Source organism: Ambystoma mexicanum, chromosome 2q (assembly GCF_040938575.1).
Source record: "Ambystoma mexicanum isolate Mex_15411 chromosome 2q, UKY_AmexF1_1, whole genome shotgun sequence".
NCBI classification, from domain to species: domain Eukaryota; kingdom Metazoa; phylum Chordata; class Amphibia; order Caudata; family Ambystomatidae; genus Ambystoma; species Ambystoma mexicanum.
In genome coordinates this window covers 648,273,268-648,294,701 of record NC_090924.1, presented here as the reverse complement: position 1 = coordinate 648,294,701, position 21,434 = coordinate 648,273,268, and the positions used below count along the sequence as shown (strand labels likewise).

Sequence of the window (21,434 nt, the reverse complement as noted above, 5' to 3'; positions counted from 1 at the left end):
TCGTAGTGCGCAGAGACAAATGTGGCTGCGTTCTTCTTCATTTGGTCGCAATGTCAATAAGGCTGTTTGTCCTAAACAGAGAGGATGCCCTATGTGCTGAAAAATGTAATAAATGTGTTGCAGAAAGCGCATGCTGAGGACCAGAGAGTGTGTTCTTATTAAAAATATATCATTTTATTCTGTTACAATTTCATAAAATACATAATTTTTAAACAATGATAAGACAACAATTAATTTCCAATCAACATATATTTTTGTGAACAAACGTTTTTTTGTGGAAATAGCGCAAATAGCACATTTTTGTGTAGACTTTTCTCCTATGTGTATATCACTAACACACCATTCTACCATTCATCTTCACAATCAAATCTAGTTCAAATCTAGTTTATATAGAGACATTCTAAATAACTTTTACAGTAGTAACATTCCTACTTTTGACAGTCCACCATTATGTATCTATATGCTGTTTGTGCCTTTTTAAGAGATGTTGGCATGTCCTCTTTTCACAATGAAAATATTATGTTTTGTAACACATACATTTTTCGCAGAGATGGATTCCATCATACTTATGCTGGCAATCAGATTCTTCTGAGAAATGTACAAAATGCATTGCGACCTTTTTTGGAATTACAGCAATCTATTTTGCAGCAGGTATTGACCATTTGAAGTTTTTCAAACACAAAAAAAAACACCAAAAGGCTCTTTTCAGAGCCACCACTTCCTCCCATAGAAAAGTGCAATGGTTATGATAGGGCAGCACTCACAAAAATAAATGTCAGTGGACTATCTGCGGACTTCTAAAAAATGCACAGGGCCCAGCACTATTTATTTGTGACTTCTATTTTTAAACTGTAAAAGGCGGCTTTAGGTGTCGCTTCATTGATGTCGTACCATAGCTGTACAAACCAGGCCTCCCACGCCTCAGCACCATGTGGCACTGATTGCAGGTGACCTTATTCGCATGTGCTTTTGGCACTCCACCAAGAGTGGTAAACAACCGCCACACAAGACTCACGGCAAGTGCTGGTAGTAGGGACTTCCACTGCCTCATCCTCTTCATCCTCTTCATCCTTCTCCTCTACATCCTCACACCTGTTCCCCTCTGCAGGCCCTTGGGGAGGTGGTGGAGGGGGAGGTAGTGGGGGTGGTGCTGAGGCAGAAATAGCACCCACAGGAGAAGCAGCAGCCATGGATGCCATCAGGTTTGATGAAGCAATCGCAGCAAAAGCAGCAAAGGCAGCAAAAGCAGGTCAATCTGCAATAGTAGAAAGACAGAATGAGGAGGAGCTCTAGGGTGTGTCCTTTTATAGGGGTGCAGGCGCGTGCTCTCGAGCTGTCTGCGGACAGATCGAACACCCAAAAAATGCTCAAAAAGTTAAAAAAATGATGTAGATCGCCAGGGACATGTGCAATGGTGAACTTTTACTGTGAAATACTTTGGATTGTCCAACAAAGTACTTTTAACATTTTTGGGGACCCGCAAATCAGGACACACGCTCAGCGTGGGTGCGGTCACATGATGACATCCCGGACACATTTGCGAATGGAATGGCTGTCCGCAGGACACCAAATGTGCAGGGACGGTTGTGCGCATGCGCATGGGTGTTCTACGGACAGTGTTCGGGTCCTCAAACTAATTAAAAGTGCGACACACATGCGACAGACAGTTACGGACAAGCGCGATGTTCCTAGGACCTATGGGTGTGGTGCACTAGTGCGTAGATGTTCTACGGACAGTACGGACACTCCCATTTTAATTACAAACAGTACGAACAGGTTTTATGTCCTTAGGACACCTCCATTTTGGTTAATTACGGACATCCAAGATATCAAATGTGTTCTAAGAACAGTTCCATTTTGATTGCGGACATCCCGGATCTCGAGTGTGTTCTAAGAACAGTTCCATCTTGATTGCAGACAGTACGGACAGGTATAGTGTCCTTAGGACACCTCCATTTTGGCTAATTGCGGACATCCCAGACACCGAGATTGTTCTAAGAACAGTTCCATTTTGATTGCGGACAGTACGGACAGTTATAGTGTCCTTAGGACACCTCCATTTTGGTTAATTGCCGACATTCCGGACACCAAGTGTGTTCTAAGAACAGTTTCATCTTGATTGCGGACAGTACAGACAGGTATGGTGTCCTTAGGACACCTCTATTTTGTTTAATTGCGGACATTCTGGGCATTGAGTGTGTTCTAAGAACAGTTTCATCTTGATTGTGGACAGTACAGACAGGTATAGTGTCCTTAGGACACCTCCATTTTGGTTAATTGCGGACATTCCGGACACCCGCGCTGTCCGCAGACACCTCAACTGCCTTTTAAAAAAAAGAAAGACACAGAGGACTAAATTAAAACACACATAATAATTGTTTCATTATATACAAATATAACATTTATGAAAGAGAGGGGGAAGCAGAAACTGACACAAATACAGGGGAATTAGGGGTTTGGATAGGATGGATGGGAGAGGATGAAGGGATAGAAGTTTCATCATAACATTTTTCTTGGTAGTGAGGGTTTGGGGATAGTTGACTGGGACATGGAGCGGGGGAACAGGTACATGTGGGACAATGATATCTAATATTTTCTTGTATGTGGTCCTCCACAAAATGTTTCAAAAGATTGACATTTTCCATAAGCATATCCATTTTTTGTTCCATGCGCTGCAGAGCATTTTCTAATGTCTCTTTTGCTATATTATTTTCACTGTTTATATGGTCTGTAAAAAAGAATTTGTTAAGTACACATAAAATATTGATTATTAATTGGCTTATATAGAGAAGTGTCTACCATTAGTATCACTGTCTTCACTCATTTCATCATGTGGGACATTTTCTTCAAGCCATTCCAAAGTACTGCACATTTCTGTGTAAAAAAAATTGTATTACTTTTAGTTACCTAATACAGACAGTTTAGAAATATAGTAAGAAAAATGAAGTTTACTTACTAGTTTCTGGTAAGTTTTGTTGTTACTGTTGTGTAGGTCTGCTGTATCTTCTTGCTGTGCATTTTCTGTGAGGTAATTATTTTGGAGGCATATCTTTTTTGTTTTGGTATATTCCATTTCAGTACATATGCTATTTAAATGGATGGTTGATGTGTTACATATATAGGTTCCACTTCTTATTTGTTATTACATATAATGGGTTCATGTGCTGCTTTTTGAACTTGTTCAGTGTTTAAATGACATGATAGAACAATCTAAGATACCCCCTGAGTTGTTGGGTAGTTTTGGGTAGTGTTGATGTTGTCCGCGTCCATCCACAGACATACGCACAGTCCGCGGACTTCAAAATCACTAGCAGGGGGTACAGTATATTCTATGTTACATGCATATAAAGTAAGGGAATCCTAGTAAAAATCTATGGAATTCACACTATGGGCCTCATTACAACCCAGGTGTTAAGGGGTTAACGGCGCCGTAAAAGGTGTTGGCGCCGTTAAACCCTTAATGCCTGATTACGAGGTCCCTTTGCGGGTTGTACTTTAACGCCTGCTTATAGCAGGCGTTAAAAAACCAACCCGCAAATGGACCTAGGAGCTAATTACGGCACCGTAATTTACGGTGCCGTAATTAGCGCCTTCCCCATTCCCATTGAGCCCTATGGGCCAAAAATGGAAATGAGGAAGGGGCCATGGTGAATGGGGAATTACTGCTCCGCCAACCTTGGAATGGGGCGGTAATTCCGCCATTCACCATGGCGGACCCCGGCATGGACCATGGTGCTAATAGCTCCATGGTTTAGCGCCGGGGTCGTAATGAGGCCCTATGTATATGTATATTTAGTAAAAAAAACTTTGATAAAGGGAGATTATGGTTAAGTTGCACTATTAAAAACCTAGGAAATTCAGTAAAAAAACTTTGTTAAAGGAACATTATGGTTAAGTTGCGCTACTAAAAACATATGAAATTCAGTCAAAAACGTTGTTAAAAGGACGTTATGGTTCCAAGTAAAACCGAAAACCCCTTGAAATTTGCTAGTTATGTCAATCTAAGCAACTATAACTCGCGCCACCACTGTGCAATACTAAGACTAACACCCAGGACATCAAAGATGACATCACAAATGTCATTGATGACATCACTGATGACATCACATGTGCATTTACTTTTCATGAAAAGTCTGTACGAGGGATTCTTATTATAATGTTGACAAAAAAGTGTCAAGGATCATTGGAATCGATGTCATGAGCTATGTAGTGCATTAAGCAATGCATTGATATAAATAGCATTCTATCATGAAGTTTTTTACAGTGTAATAAGCTACTCATGTATAAACATAAGCATTGTGTGCAGCATACACGATGGAGGTGCAATATTCATAATCTTCCCATGTTGAATAGTGAAATGATAAATGCTTTCTTATTAGAGTTTTGTGTACTGTGCAACATGTAATAAGTAGCTAATGAAACCCACTTACTATATCATTTCATTATTACTTACAAAACACAAAGACACAACAACAAATACAAATATGAGTGGATACAGGGAAAGTGAAGTACACAAAAAAGCAGCAGTAGAACCAGAAAGTGTTCATAACCTACCTGATTATCTTTATGCACAGAAATTATTGTTCTGCTTCAAACCTACTACTTCCCTATGTATAACTATCACATGATGTGACTGCACCCTAAAGAAAGTAATGCTAATACAAATATGAGCATATCCAGAGAAAGTACAGTAATAAAAAAACAGCAGAACAATAAGAATGGGTTGAAGTATTTTCCTGCAAGTGGAGACAGAGATTAGCCACCTCTGGGTTTTAGTGATGGCCTCCCAACTGTTCTCGCTCTCCCCCACTAATCACCTCCGATATCCCCTTAGTAACCTCACCTTATGTTTGTAAAAGATGAGCTCTCCATCCTACGTGTCTTGCAGGGGCACGTAGATACCAGTTACTTCACTGGTTTGAAGGCGTTGGGAGAATTCCGGTAAGCATTGACTATGAAGTCCCAGGCGGGATTGGTAAGTATCAAGTTCAAAGAGTTCAATATGCCCAATGTTCACTCTTGTCTCCTTCCTTCCTTAAGTTGCAACTGAGTTCATGAGAAGAAGGTCTCGTAGCTGCTGCTGGCGTTCAGGTAAGAGTCTGTGTTACCCAACGCTGTCCGGTAACTATTGCATGCGTTAACGTGTTGTTTTTCTCCCTCTTTACAGATGCGGCATATGAAGATATGGAGAATAATACTGCCGGTGGTAAATCAGGTAAGTCTATGGTGGTAAGAGGTATTTGTTGATTCCCTTGGCTCACCTTGTTATTCTTGTGCCCCTAGGTGCCGGAGTACGGCGAAGAAATGATGGAGACAGTGCCGGATCGAAAGATGCTGTGTGAACTGGTGAGTATGGCGCCGTGCTGGAGCTGGCGAAGCGACGAGTGCAGGACTGATGTACTTTCCAGGTCGGGAGATGAAATGGATCCGGAATCAGGTGAGGAATTTGAAATAAGTTTGTTTTCTAACCTTGTCCTTTTCTTCCTCTTTATTGTAGGAGCTCCGGATTCGAGGCAGGCGTGGCAGAAGACTGGATGGTGGCTGCAGGCACGAGGGCGTGGCAGAAGACTGGATGCTGGCTGCAGGCACGGTGAGAGTCACGCTGCTGGATGCAGAATAACACGAAGCATGTGCTGCTATTCGGGCGTGGTTTAAATAGCCTCCAAAGTAGTCCCAGGAAAGAAGTTCCCCAGGACCACACCTGAGTAAAAAATAGTCCCTGTAGTAAAATAGTCCCATCCAGGCCTCACTTTGGCTTGGATTTATTTGCAGCATGGTCTGCATGAGGTAAGTAATGTCTATGAGCCTGGCGCCTATGGCACCAGGATTGATTTTTATTATGAGCCTGGTGCCTACGGCGCCAGGACTGAACCCAGACAGCCCCTAGCTGGGGCTGCTGGGGTTTTTGTAAATGTCTGGATGCCTGCTCCCGGGGCTGATGGGCTTGATCCGGATGCCCGAGGGTAGGCATCATGACAGCACTCCCCCCCAAGGCCCCTTCTAAAGTTGTTCTTCCCCTTGGCCCTGGTTTATCTGGGAAGTTCCGATGGAATTTCTTCACCAACCGAGGTGCATGAACGTGGTCACTAGGCTCCCATGACCTTTCCTGTGGTCCGTAACCTTTCCAGTCGATTAAATAAAAAAGTCTTGATTTAACCAACTTAGAGTCCAGGATATTCTTTACCTCGAATTCAGGTTCTCCATCTATTAGGATGGGGTCAGGTGGTTTGGCAAGTCTTGTCCCGGGTTGAACTGGTTTCAGAAGTGAAACATGAAAGACAGGATGGATCCGCATATTAGAGGGTAATTCCAACTTGACGGCCACCGGGTTGATAATGGCCTTAATAGTGTAAGGTCCCAAATACCAAGGATTAAAAATCCGAGTTCCTTTTAGAGGTATGTGTTTTGTAGCCAGCCAAACTTGATCCCCAATCTGATATCGTGGAGTATCGCTTCTATGTTGATCAGCATTTTTCTTATATTTCTCTTTCGCTTGTTTCAAATGTTCTGTTGCCTCCTTAAAGGCTTGGTAATAGTAGAGTGTAAATGACTAACTGCAGGCATTTCTAAGTGCTGAGGCGAATCGAGTTCTGAGGTTCGAGGGTGATGTCCGTATATGGTATAGAAGGGGCTTTGTCCGGTTCCAGAATGTACTGAGTTATTGTATGCATATTCGGAAATCCATAAAATATCCTTCCAATTGCTTTCGGTCTGGTGCAGCATGCAACGTAGGTACTGTTCAAGGGTCTGGTTGGTCCTCTTCGTCTGACCATCGGTCTGGGGATTGCGACTGGTTGATAACCTCACGTCGATTTGCGCCAATTGACAACATTTCTTCCAAAATTGTGAAATGAATTGACTGCCTCGCTCAGAGACCAATACGGAAGGAAATCCGTGTATTCGAACAATGTTTTCGAGGAACTCCTTGGCCAAAATTGAAGCGGAAGGTAATCCTTTTAAAGGAATAAAGTGGGCCATCTTGGAAAAAAGATCCACAATAACTAGGATGGTGTTAAATCCATTACATAGAGGTAGATCTGTAATAAAGTCTAAAGACAAGGTGTGCCATGGTATAGGTGGAATATCCAAAGGTTGTAAAAGGCCAGCAGGTTTTTTCTTCTGGCTTTTGTTTTGGGCGCAAATGCCACAAGACATCACAAATGACTTTACGTCTTTTTGCCAAGTGGGCCACCAGAACTGTCTCTTAATTTTCGCTTCAGTTTTTGCGATACCTGGGTGCCCTTCCATCAGGGTGTCATGGTAATTGGAGATGACTAGTTCTTGTATTTCCTTGTGTGGTAGAAATAGTCATCCTTGAAAGTAAGGTAGGTCATTGACGACTGAGTAGTCCGGGCCTTTCTTTACCCAGTCCTGCAGGGTTGCTGGATCGAAGAGTTGTTGGATTTTTGAATGAATATCTTCTAGTGTCTGTAGAGTAGTTATGCCAAGAATTCTTTGCTCGGGAATTATTGGCACCGGTTCCAGGTTTGCGTATGCTTCTCCCATCCCTATTTGGGATAAGGCATCTGCTTTGCCATTTTCGCTGCCTGGTCGATAAGTGATCACAAAATCGAATTCGGCAAAGAACAATGCCCATCGAAGTTGTCGCGATGATTGGGCTTTGGCTGTTTTTAAATACTGCAGGTTCCGGTGATCAGTGATTACGCTAATGGTATGCCTGGCACCAAGAAGGTAGTGCCGCTAAGCCTTAAAGGCGGATTTGATAGCTAATAGCTCTTTATCGGTAATCGCATAGTTCAAAACACTACTGGGTGAAGTTGACCAGTTTCAGGATCCTTCTGGGACAGGACAGCTCCCATGGCTAAACTGGATGCATCAGTTTCTACTATGTATGGAAGCTCAGGGCGTGGATGCTTTAAGACAGGTGCTGATGTGAATTTCGCTTTCAGCTCTTGGAAGGCCTTTTCAGCCTTTTCGGTCCACAAGAAGCGTTTGTTTTTTCGCAAAAGTGCTGTGATGGGGTGTACAACATGGGAGAAGTCCGGAATGAATCTGTGGTAGAAATTAGCAAATCCGAGCATGCTTTGTACCCGTTTGACTGAACTGGGTGATGGCCACTTGAGAATTGCGTCCACCTTTCGAGAGTCCATTCGGACTCCCGTTGGAGTCAGGATAAATCCAAGAAATTCAACTTCCGTAGCATGAAAAACACATTTTGCATATAACTTGTGCTGGCGTAGTTTCTCAAGGACTGCACGCACGTGCTTAACATGGTCTGATTCTGAGGAGGAGTACACTAGAATATCATCTATGTATACGACGACACAGACGTCAATGAGTTCACGAAGGACATCGTTCATAAAATACTGAAGGCTGCTGGTGCATTGCACAACCCGAAGGGTATCACCTGATATTCGAATAATCCGTACTTGGTGCGAAAGGCAGTCTTCCATTCGTCGCCTTTCTTGACACGTACCAGATGATCTGCCCCTCGGAGATCTAACTTAGTGTAGATACAAGCATCCTTTACTTGGTCTAGTAATTCGGGGATCAGAGGCAATGGGTATTGTTTTTTTACAGTGATCTGATTTAATGTGTGGTAATCTATGCACGTTCTAAGGTCACCTTCCTTTTTTGGCACGAAGAATAAAGCTGAGGATGCAGGAGACCTGGAAGGACGAATAAAGCCATTAGCAAGGTATTGGTCCAAGTATTTCCGTAGGTGAAGATTTTCAGGTTCCGTGAGGGCGTAGATTCTACTGCATGGGGGTTGTGCACAGGGTAGGAGGTCGATTTGACAATCGTATGATCTGTGAGGAGGTAATGTATTGGCCTGTTCTTTTTGAAAAACATCCTGAAATGCTTGGTATTCCTGAGGTAACTGCACGATTGGGTTAACGACTGTAGCCAGGCCTTTGTTCAAAGTTTTCTCCAGGTAACAGGTGTGTGCACAATCCGGGAAGGTTATTCTCTTCTCTTGCCATTCTATACATGGATTATGTGTTTCCAACCATGGCATCCCCAGTATTATCTGGAACTGTGCGGCTTTGATTAGATCAAACACAATAGTCTCTCGATGCCCATCTTGACTCAACAGTGTCATCTCTTTAGTGGAATGAGTTACAGGCCCCGAGGCAATCTCAGTTCCATCAACTGTGGTGATGACATCCGAAGTGGTCTTTTTGCAAAGAGTTAGATTCATCCTTGACACCAATTTGTGGTCCATATAGTTTCCTACGGCCCCGCTATCTATGTATGCCCTCACTGGGTGGATACGTGATGGCTGCCTGGGATCAAGTAGGACCATTGGGATGATCAGATGCAAGGTCTGAGTGTCCTTCTTTAAGCTCGGCAAGTGGACCTCTACGCTTGTCGGGCATGGTCGTTTCCCGAATCAGGCTCTATGTGGCTTTTATCAGCAACTTCTACCACCTTCTTGGGTGGTTTTGTAGGGCAATCCCGTAGAAAATGTCCTGAGGTTCCACAGTACAGACACAACTGCATCTGTTGTCTTCTTTCTCTTTTTTGAGTTAAGGGTCCTTTAACCCCCCCCGATCTGCATAGTTTCAGATGCATCTGTTCCTTTGGGGGCAACGTTGGGTTTAACCAATACCCGATTCTCAAACTTAGCTCGATCAGTCTTTCGGTTCTGAAGTCGGTGGTCTAGCTGGACCACTAAGTCTATAAATTCTGTGCAATCCTGAGGTGGGTTCACAACTTGAGCCAAGACGTCTTTGAGTTCTCCCCGAAGTCCACGATGAAACAACGTAATTCGTTGTACTCCGGCCACCCGGTTTCCACCACCAACCTATTGAAGGTTGCAATATAGGTTAGCAGATCCGGGTTACCCTGTCGTAAGGATAAAAGTTTGTTGTCCAGGGCTTGACCCTGTGAGTGTCTGGCAAATAGTTTTTCCATGCTCCTTTGAAAACCCTGAAAATCCTGCAGAAGAGGATCATCCTGGTTGACTAACGGAATGGACCAATCCGCTGCGCTGCCACTAAGATATGACACTACAAAGGCTACTTTGGCTTGGTCATTTGGAAAGGCTCCCGGTCTGCATAAAAAGTGCAAGCAGCATTGGTTCATAAACGAGGCAAACCTTTTGGGGTCCCCAGCAAAGCGTTCGGGTGGAGCTAACGGAATATTTCCTGGTAAAACCACTTGCACAGGATTGCTTGATGAAACGGGGGTTGGGTTTCCCCCATATCCAGGTAGGGGCATTTGCCCAGCTTGGTTTTGCAGTAGTTGCCTATCCAGATCATCAGTGCGCTCCTTTGAGACAATCAGTTCTCTCCTGAGGGCATTAGTCTCTTGGTGAGCGGCATGTACTTCCGCCCTAAGTTCTCCCAATAATTGGGCCAGTTGGTCGGTTTCCGAGGTTTCCATAACACCCGGGTGGGTATTTTTAGAAAGGCTTTGTGTTCTGTTACGCTCACCTGGACCCCACAGGGGTGTCGATCGGACCCGGACAGCTGCGGTCTCCGTCAACGTGATGCGTAGTGCAGAGATGACTGTCTGGACTGGCCCGCCTAGTCTTGTCTGCTGGACCCAAAGAAGTATTTTCCTGCAAGTGGAGACAGGGATTAGCCACCTGTGGGTTTTAGTGATGGCCTCCCAACTGTTCTCGCTCTCCCCCACTAATCACCTCCGATATCCCCTTAGTAACCTCACCTTATGTTTGTAAAAGATGAGCTTTCCATCCTGCGTGTCTTGCAGGGGCGCGTAGATACCAGTTACTTCACTGGTTTGAAGGCGTTGGGAGAGTTCCGGTAAGCATTGACTCTGAAGTCCCAGGCGGGATTGGTAAGTATCAAGTTCAAAGAGTTCAATATGCCCGATGTTCACTCTTGTCCCCTTCCTTCCTTAAATTGCAACTGAGTTCGTGAGAAGAAGGTCTCGTAGCTGCTGCTGGCGTTCAGGTAAGAGTCTGTGTTACCCAACGCTGTCCGGTAACTATTGCATGCGTTAACGTGTTGTTTTTCTCCCTCTTTACAGATGCGGCATATGAAGATATGGAGAATAATACCGCCGGTGGTAAATCAGGTAAGTCTATGGTGGTAAGAGGTATTTGTTGATTTCCTTGGCTCACCTTGTTATTCTTGTGCCCCTAGGTGCTGGAGTACGGCGAAGAAATGATGGAGACAGTGCCGGATCGAAAGATGCTGTGAGAACTGATGAGTATGGCTCCGTGCTGGAGCTGGCGAAGCAACGCCTGCAAGACTGGTGTACTTTCCAGGTCGGAAGATGAAATGGATCCGGAATTAGGTGAGGAATTTGAAATAAGTTTGTTTTCTAACCTTGTCCTTTTCTTCCTCTTTATTCTAGGAGCTCCGGATTCGAGGCGGGCATGGCAGAAGAATGGATGCTGGCTGCAGGCACGCGGGCGTGGCAGAAGACTGGATGCTGGCAGCAGGCACGGTGAGAGTCACGCTGCTGGATGCAGAATAACACGAAGCATGTGCTGCTGTTCGGGCGTGGTTTAAATAGCCTCCAAAGTAGTCCCAGGAAAGAAGTTCCCCAGGACCACACCCGAGTAAAAAATAGTCCCTGTAGTAAAATAGTCCCATCCAGGCCTCACGTTGGCTTGGATTTATTTGCAGCATGGTCTGCATGAGGTAAGTAATGTCTATGAGCCTGGCGCCTATGGCGCCAGGGCTGATTTTTATTATGAGCCTGGTGCCTGCGGCGCCAGGACTGAACCCAGACAGCCCCTAGCTGGGGCTGCTGGGGTTTTTGTAAATGTCTGGATGCCTGCTCCCGGGGCTGATGGGCTTGATCCGGATGCCCAGGGGTAGGCATCATGACAGATATGGACCTCCCCAAATAGCGTGCCGAGTCCATGTGTACAAGACTTTCCCTGCCTGTGAATATGTGGTCTATCCTAGAGTAAACATTATGTGGGGATGAGTAATAGGAATAGCCCTTCTGCCCCAGATGTAGTTCGCCCCAGACATCTGTCAAGTCTAGTCTTTCTAGTGCTGAGTTCAACGCAGTGGAGGCCGCTACGGCACGGTTTAGAGGAGGAGCAGATCTGTCCATATCTAGGTCACGGACACAGTTAAGAACCCCCCAAATGAAAAGGCTGTTCCTGTGGTGAGTTACCTTGTTGTATAATAACTCTAAATGGTCTGGAACGTTAAAATTGGGGAAATCAGAGTTTACTAGGCACACCTCTATCTTCTATGTATCCCCGCACTATCACATACCGTCCCTCCGGGTCTGATTCTTCCTGGAGTAGCTTAAAAGGGATCTGGGGGCTTATCCACATGAGCACTCCACGTGCAAATTTGGAATAGGCTGCCCCAAACCCCTGCCCTCCCCAGCGCGCCTGCAGCCCAGCCATAGCCTCTCTTGTCAGATGAGTCTCTTGTATTAGTGCTATCCCCAACCTGCTTCTGTTTAGGTATGACCTAATCCTGTTCCTATGAAGGTAGGTGCCTAAACCCTGGACATTCCAGGTTAACACTGCGACTTGCATTGCCATACCAACATTGGGGTCCATTGGGAGGTCGACCACCCTCTGCCCTTGCCTTGTCTCTGAGGGATTGGACTAAGATGCCCCTCGGCCGCACTGGCTGAGGGGCTGTGCCCCTTCAGTCTCCAGACCACATTCCTGCAACTGTCCTGACCACCGCCTTTGTGGGCAGACAAACACACAATAACAACGAACAACTGCTCCCAGCTGCCGTCACAACAGGGCGGTGCTCAGGTGTCCCCCGGCCATCTGAGCCTGTCCAGGCCATTTGGCACAGGGAAAGTGCTGGCAACTGGCCTGCACTGAACTTTCTACTGGCTGGGTGTTGGTGCTCTTTGCTTGTGGATCAGCGGGCTGGCCTTCCAAACCAGGAACTAAGGTGAAAATACAGTGATAGTGTAGTGTAGTGATCAACTTGTTGCAGATTCTTAAGGTCCTTTTTATGCTTGCTCATGGTTCGCCCTCCTCCCGAGCCCTTTCCCGCTCAAGTGACGGGTTCGTCGTCTCCGGCTAAGTTATTATGTTCCAGCCACATGCTGGCTGCCTCCGGCGTTTCAAGAAAAATCGCCTTCCCCTTGTAGAGTACCTTAAGGCGAAATGGGTAGAGCAGCATGAACTTGAGGTTGAGTTTTTGGAGTCTCCCTTTTACTGGCACAAAAGAGTTCCTGGCTCGTACTATCGGTGTGTAGTCTGGGTAAATGGCAATTTTAGTGTCCCCTCACTTGATTTCTCTTCCTTCTCTCGAGTAACTGAGTATGATTTCTCTGTCTCGAAAATTCAAGATTTTTGCGATCATCGAGCGTGGGTGTGACCCAAGAGGGGGCCTCTTTTGTAGGGATTTATGAGCCCTCTCCACTGAGAAGCCTTGGCATAAATTGCCGGCGCCAATCTCTTGCAATAGCATGGTTTCCACAAAGTCAGTCAGGTTTGCGCCCTCCATGTCTTTCGGGATGCCTAAAATGCGAACATTGTTGCGGCGAGCGCGCTCCACTGCATCTTCAGATCTTGCTTCAAGGTATGTCACTCTCTTTTCCAGCTCTTGGACTCTGTCTTTCAGGTCCCACGTGGTCTCAGCGGTTTCTTGTAGCCCAGCTTCTGCAGTGGACACTCTCTCCACTAGGTTACGGGCGTCTTGGCGCATCAGCTGCATGTCGGATTTGACCTCATCTATTTTGGTGTCAATGAATGACCTGAGTGCTGCTATGGCTTGGAGCACCTGTGCATCCTTGGTGTTGTCTGGATTGGAAGATGGCTCCTGTTACACGGAGGGTTCTGGTTGTTGCTGTTGTTTGGGTTTGGCTGCTCTGAAGGGCTCCATTATGGATGGTTTAGCTTTATTTTTCTAGAGGCACATGTTCACTTGAGCCCGCAGGGTTGTTGGTTTGATGTGTGCAGGGTAGTGGGTCCCCGGGTTTCGGAGTTTGAATGGGTTTGCTACACAGTGGTGATAGGTTAGGTGCTTGTGTCTGGTTCTTTGTGCTTTTAGCGACCACGCTCTGGGTTGTTCTTACCCGACCTGGGGCTCTCCCGATGGTCTGTGCACTCCTGAGGTCTCAGTCAGCAAGTGCCGCCTGTGGTCAGGGGAGTGGGGCGTCCGCAATCATGTTCTTTAACTGTCCAATTATTTCAGTGGGACCGTGATGGCAAAAGCATGCTTTCCTCACTGTGTGGTGAAGGCGGCACTCTGGGTCCACAGCTGCCCGGCCGATGCGGCTGTTTCGTGGCATTGTGTGGCCTGCCAGCACAGCACCCACTGCACCCCCTGCCCGCCCAATTGTTTGGACAAGAGCCAGGTGTCCCAGTGCCCACAGGGGGATGAGCAAGAGCTGAGGGTCTTGGTCCAGTGTGTGTTTAATAGTCGTAGCCCAGTGAGAGTTTGGGGTACCCTGTACGATCCTAGCAGCCCGACGGGCAACTTCTCTTCTGTGTGGGACACTATGGGGTTACTTCCAGTATCCACTTAATGGATTACCCCCCAGTAGGTGGGTCACTCCTGTGAGCATTCTCAAGAAGTTGCCTAGTGTGCTCAGGGGTGGCCGCTTGGGTCCGCTGCCATCCAAGTGCTTGTAGGCAGGCTGTGGGCAAGAGGTGGCAGGAGGTGGCAGCTACCAGTCTTCGGATTCCTCAGGTGCAACGTTATATTAAGGCGCAGTGAAGGTTCCCCTATTGCATCAGAGTGCACGTGCCCATGTGCCGTGTCTAGGGAAGGGAGGCAGGTTCATGAGGAAGATACCATATGTTCGCTGGGTCTGCTGCACTCCCTCACTTGTGGCAGCAGCTCTGGGTCCCCCTGTACCTGTGGTCCCTCGCTGGGTCCTGCAGTCAGGCTCCCTGCAGGCTCCGCCTCTCCCGACCTCGGTGTTGTTGCCGGCTCTCTTTTACTGTGGTCCGGTGCCTCCGGTCACAGCAACAGCTCATGGGGCTCCGCTGTTCTGGTGGCTCTGGGGCTCCCTCTCACCTCCTTCTTGAGTGGGTGTCCATCTTTGCCTTATGTGGCGGAGTGTGTCACATCTGTGTGGACGGTGTACACATGCACCACCGGGCAGCTCAGCAGTCTGTGGAGGAGCGGAGGACTGTAATGGGGGTGCGTTCTATGCGGCGCTGCTCCAATGTACCCGAACTTGCCTCTGTGCACTCATCAGGAGCTGACCATGCCGATCAGTGCGGGCATGTAGGTAACTCCAGCAATCCTTGAGGTTCAAAAGTGCCCCAGTGCACTGAGACACCAGCAATGCCATTTTGAAGGGTGCAGGGGGACCGCTCTGGATGGTTGTTGCAGTAGCTTCCCTGGTCCGATTTTCTTCCGGAGGCACTCCGGGAGGTGGGGAAGAGTTCCTCTGCCTGGGGCTGCTGTTAGTTGCACGCTAATATACCATTATCCGCCGTAAAAGGATCTAGTGCAGGATCATGGACGGAACCCTGTGGATTCACTTCCTTACGCCATGAGCGCTGGCCACGCCCGTGGTGGCTGTGATGAAGGCCTATGCTGTTGGGTACAGGTGTGGTGAACGGCATGTAGGAGGCTGTGTGCATTGGCCATGTTTTACACGTGTGCCGCTGAGCACGTCCTTTCATGCTGCCATATCTTGCAGTACTTCCTAAAGCAAGGTTCTTCTAAGGCTCTAACCAAAGCAAATGCAGATGACATGTGGCTTCCTATTGTGCAATAGGGGCAATGATGTGCACTGTATACTATTGTACACATAGCAGCTCACTTCTGCTGCTCTACCAATTCTACAATGTCCACCACAACCATTGCGTACAAGTCACCAACCTGACATGCATGCAGAATGACAAGTGCATAACTGCATTGCATTGTGGTGGCTGTGATGAAGGCCTAGCCTGTTGGGTGCATGCACCCTACAGTCTAGGCCTTGGCGACACCCACCACAACATAACAAAGTTATGCAGGCGAACATGTGGGCATGTGCCACAATTCAGAAAGGCAACATAGGCACCAGCACTTCCACCCAACCTCTGCACCCTAAAGCAGGAATGCAAGCACACATGTTCCACTTACTGTAATGCACAAACATACCACAGGATTTGGCACCACTACCCACTTCCAATCAGAAACCATTGTAATAATGCCAACCAAACAACACAATCACCGCAACGTTGTTTCTGCTCTCCACACTGTGCTACGTACATACAAGCACTAGTGCAAAGTGCACTTCAACACTTAGTAATCAGCGCAATGCACACTACACAAGCACATGTAAAAACCATTTGCACCGTAACCTCTTCCATATTTACACTATTGCATTAGTGCACCCAGTGGCCAGAGTACACGACTGATCACTGCAGCATCTCCACCCATACAGCGACAACTGTACGATGTTCTAGCAATCACCACACCCATGCAACCAACAATGTGTGCAATGCAGCCAAACCACACACACAAAGCGACAATGTGGCTCCGACTTTCAACCAGTCGACATACCTTTTCAACCAGTGGACATACTGTTCTGTGCAAGGGCTGCAGTCATGCATTAAAGGGGTTACTAACTTACCACAAACAGCGCACCATAGTACACCCTATCTGCAAATGTGTATGTCTTGTGGAATGCACTCCCCTTCTGCAAATGTACCTGCCACCACTCATCACAGAAAGACATCGCTGTTGCAGCTGTCATGCCATAATGAAGGCTGCCTGCAATGATCACACAAGATTGTTGCCTGATCAAATAACTGCAAATTGGCATAGTATCCACGGATACCGCTGGCACACCAACATCTTCTTCTAATACTTGCAGCACTTCTCACTTCCCCACCCTTTCCATCCCTTCTTCCCACCACCAGATACACCAGATGCCGTAAACTATGTTTTCCAGGCCTGTTCGCTGCCGCACTGCCCTCGGAAACAACATGCCGGCGCTATCGAAAACTATTCACGCACAACACGTCACCGTACATTGCAGTGCATTCACAGTTTTCACCGCGCTTCGGACAGGGAAAAGGCACGCCGGAGTGGAGGCAGATTTTTGAGTACTTTTAGTGGCCACACAGTTAGATACAAGAGGCCCAGCCATGAACACAATGCATTAGGGGCTTGGCACACACACCTCTACACTGTCCTCCGATACACCATGGCAGCGTTTCCCAAAACATTTGACGCACAGCACGCTTCCCTCCAGCCAACCACTGGCTGCGTCCAATGCTCACTGACATCACGGTGTACCACAGGCCAATGAGACTTCAGTCCGCGGAGTGAGCTGGGAAATGGGTCAGTGCAGCGGACTCAGATATCACACATTTTTTGGGACGTATATTTCAGTCCTTTGCAACAAAAGTACTGGTCCGATTTCTGCAAAATCACACTTTCTGACCCAAGCCCCCACTCCTGCCGCAAATTTGGTGAAAATCCGTAAAGCCGTTCGGGCTGTAGCCATAAGCAAGGTATTTTCCCCATTCAGTCTATGGAGGAAAAAAAAGTGAGACTCCCCTATAACTTTGCCCCCTCCTGCACGAAACCTCACCCAACTTGGCGAATAAATTCAGAGATGGCCATATACTTTTTTTGCAAAGTTTGGTGAGGATTCCTCCAGGGGGAGCGAATTTATAAGCCACCGAAAAAGTGCTCTTCCTATGAGATTAGCCACTTAACCATAACTACACGGCCGCTACCGTGGGCTGTGTAATATATATATATATATATATATATATATATATATATATATATATATATATATATATATATATATATATATATATATATATATATATGTATGAGAGAGTAATTTACTTGGTGTTATTGTACAAATGAAGAAAAAAAAAAAACACCCAAGAATTATAATAATTATTTATGAAGCCGAAAGTCATGTAAAACTGTAGATTGTTGTTGTTGTAAATTCTTTGTAAATCTTCTGGGAAAAATGTGTGTAAAAAGTACTGAAACCTTTTTTTGAATCTTCTATTAGAGAACTAATCTCCTTAAATTCCAGCCTGGAGTTGAGAGCGGAGCCCGATGAGAACCCCAGGGACATGGAAGGGAAGGAAGAAAGGGGTTGCTGTGCCACACCCTCCAACCCAAAGATGGAAGGGGAGGCTGGAGTACCCACTACCAAAAGAAGGAAAGTGGGTGCCATGCCATACCCCCCAACCCAGAGACGGAACGGGACACTGGAGTGCCCACTTCCTGATGAAGGACAATTACACCCAGGAAACCCTACTCTGCCCTGCTCTTTCCCAACAAAGAGCCATGGAAGAACAGGGGGGTGGCATGTGCGGTGCATTTAAAGGCCTCAGACAGTAGTCCCTTTCACCTGAATGACAGGCATTTAAACCCTGCAACAAAAACAGTCTGGCTGTTGCTTTTGCCTTTCACATAAATGGCAGGCATTTAAACACTGCAACAATAACGGCCTGACTTTTTCTTTTGTTTCATGTAAAGTTAAAGAGCCCTGTGGAAAGGGGCATACCTATAATTATCAATGGACAAGCAGCAGTTTTCATTTACAAAGAAGGAGGAATCAAAGAATCTTGTAACATGGAAACAGGATTTTTCAACATTGAAAACAAAAACGGCCTGGACATGTGTTTGCAAATAAAAATGGCTTTAAAAGCCAAAATGGGGAAAATATCACTGCTCACAGAAAATGTCACGAAAGCAAAACATGGTGTGTGGGCTGACCAAAGCAATGTATAATATGTTTTACCCACAAAACCATTGGAAGAGACACTTAGTCGTCAGGAAAAACCTCTGAGGGCAAAATTTCACAAAGGAAAGCCCTACTTCCAGCTGGATGTCACATCTCACACCTAATAACCCGCAATAAAATTTGGTCTCGTTAAAAGGCATCAAAATTCATTATCCTCCAGACCCACTGACCAGGGAAGCAAGAACTTCAAGAGAAAGCCATCCTTGGCTAGAGCATGACTAAAAGGTGTGAATCCTTGTTACATCCACTTCAAAAAGACTCATGGTCACAGGCTAACCCAGGGGGACAGATGGCGGTGGGGGATGAAGCAGCCCCCCCCCTTTGCTGCACAGGAACACTCCCAATTAATTTAAAAGACTATTTTCATTTTAGGCATTTTCCGCAGGAATCGTACTGTGGATTGATTTCTTTTTTACACCATTTTTCATGTAATTTCCAGGCAGTTTTGGGGGTATACAATTCATCTACCTGTGACTCTGGGAACTGTAATGGCCAGTTAGACTAGGTTTCTGGCTGATCTGAACATGTTACAAATGTGAGAGTTGGTGAAAAGGTGGGAAATTAAATTAAGAATATGCTTGATAACTTACATATTCATAACTGTTGTACATTTTATGAACATTACAAAAATGTGACACATGGCAATGCTACATCGTGCAGATTTGGCGGTCGCCTTATCTAATTTCCCATGATCAGCTTAAACAGAAAATATTTTTAGTATGGCGGTTGCTAGTACAATTATGAAGTTGTGATACATAACTAGGTTTTGCCAAAAAGTTGAAAGGAGATCGATGGATGATGACAAATGGAAAAAAACAGATGTTGTCCCAAACCCCTAAACCAATCCTGACTGGGGACAGAGAGTGAGCGGCAGGGTTTATTGCAGGGTACTTCCCCTAGATTGTCAAATTGGTGATGTCATTTCTGCTATATAAGGTGGACTGCACTAGAGTGTCTTGAGATGCAGCTGGCTTTCCTGAACCTTAATCAAAGGCTTTCTATGTAAGTAGCAATAACCCTTCACCCTAAATTGCATACACCCTTCCTTTTTGTAGCAGTGCATCCAAGATCACCCCATTGAAAATTCCCCATTGAAAACCTCAATTGCCAGTGCATTTCCGTCATCTCCCCCTTGAAGAATCTCTTGTTTGCCCATGTATATTAGCAAATCCCCATTAAAAAAACCCTCCTTTGTCTGTGTAAATCCCTAGTGTATTTTTGTAAGTAAATCAATTAATTCCCCCATTGAATTTCACGGGATCAGGATTGGTGTAATTCGAAACCAGCAATCTTTTTCCCAGTGTTTTTGTTAATTGTTATAGTTATAAAGTGTTGCCCAAAAGAAGTAATCCCATTGTGACCTGAGAAACAAATGTGTCCCTGTGTTTAAATTGGGCCCTGATAAACGAATTTCCATTTGCCACTGTATTTTCTTTTTGCATCTGTCATCCTGAACCAAAACTGGTTGCCTTGTGTGAGCTACCCCCTTTCCCAGAGCCTTCCTGTCATTTGCAGCCTCAGTAAAAAACTAATTCCATTTGCATTTTCTTTTCCATTGAAATTAAGCTTGACATCCCAAAAAACGATTTTCCGTTTTGTGTGGTCAAAACAATTTTTCATTTGCATTTCCTTTCCATTGCCCATGTGTTGGATATTCTAAAAATTGATTTTCACCTTGTGTGCTGATTAGTATTCCCTAAATGCTCTGCCTGTCTTTCTAAACATAAGCAAGCGAATACCCTGTTTTTCCAACTGTTTCCCATAGCAGTTGGGAGAAATAATAAAAAAAACAACATTCTTCCATTGGTGCTCCAAAAAACATATTTTCCCCAGCGTTGCTGGCTCCCCATCTTTCTTCTGTGGGCACCAGACCAAAACCGATGTTCCCTCTGTATTCTTGCTCCCTGCCACTGCCTTTCATTCAAAGGAATCCAGTCCCATTGATGTTTGGGGGTTGAGTGTCACAGGGGGGGTGCTTAACGCTAATGCTATCATTGTGTGGTAAATTGTTCTTTTTCTGTTATGCCAATAAAAAAGGAAGTAGTATCACAGTATATCTTAACCTGGCTGCCTTCTAGAAGTGTTTGTATTTGTGTTGCCACAACATTGGTGGCTGTTGTAATAGGTTGATTTTCGTTTGACATTAAATAATAAATTAATAAATATCTTATTGATACACACCGGCCTGGTTCCTAATCCATTATGACATGGGGTGCTTGTAGAGGTTGGGTGTGAGACGGGTTGGAGGCCTACTCAAAAAGAATCTGTAGTATACTAAAAAAATAAAAAGCGTTTTATCATGCGCCACATTCATTTCAAGGGACAGAGTTCCCTGGCTTGCATGTGCTGCGTAATAAACCGTGACAAACATCAGCTCGATGGCTTGCTGCAGGCGGATCGTGCATTTCCTCATCACCACCTAAACTGTACACAGATGCGGGAGAAGGATATAATCAACTTTATTAGCTTAGGAAAGTAAATATCATAAATAGGGGATGTGAATGCTGCCGCTGCCGATTCTCCATTTCCTCCGTCTCTCCAACCATCCTTTCCTCACTCTTCTACCCATTCTGGAATCAAACATCTCTCTGCTTCATTCTAACATTTAACACAATACTACACGTATTTGGTAAGCAACGCACAATTTTATTTGTTACATGGGAGATAGAGGGAAAGGATGTGTTGCAGGTCACAGTAATTGCAATTTGTTTTAAAATGTAATCAGCATCAGCTCCATGACATCACCCCTAGAAAAGGCCCATGTTATTATTTTATTTGGTCCTGTATATGTTATTTAATGCAGGCTTCCTCCAGCTTCTAAGCACTGGAACAGC

At 45.5% G+C, this 21,434-nt stretch overlaps 1 long non-coding RNA gene across 2 annotated transcripts in view; it reads left to right on the top strand.

Moving 5' to 3' along the window:
• Nucleotides 1-20,757, top strand: part of LOC138569657 (uncharacterized) — a 1,296,145-nt gene extending 1,275,388 nt beyond the window's left edge. For both annotated transcript variants that reach the window (XR_011303296.1, XR_011303294.1), the window contains one exon: nucleotides 17,884-20,757. This is a non-coding gene — a long non-coding RNA (uncharacterized lncRNA). The remainder of the gene's footprint in view (nucleotides 1-17,883) is intronic.
• The last annotated feature ends 677 nt before the right edge of the window (nucleotides 20,758-21,434 follow it).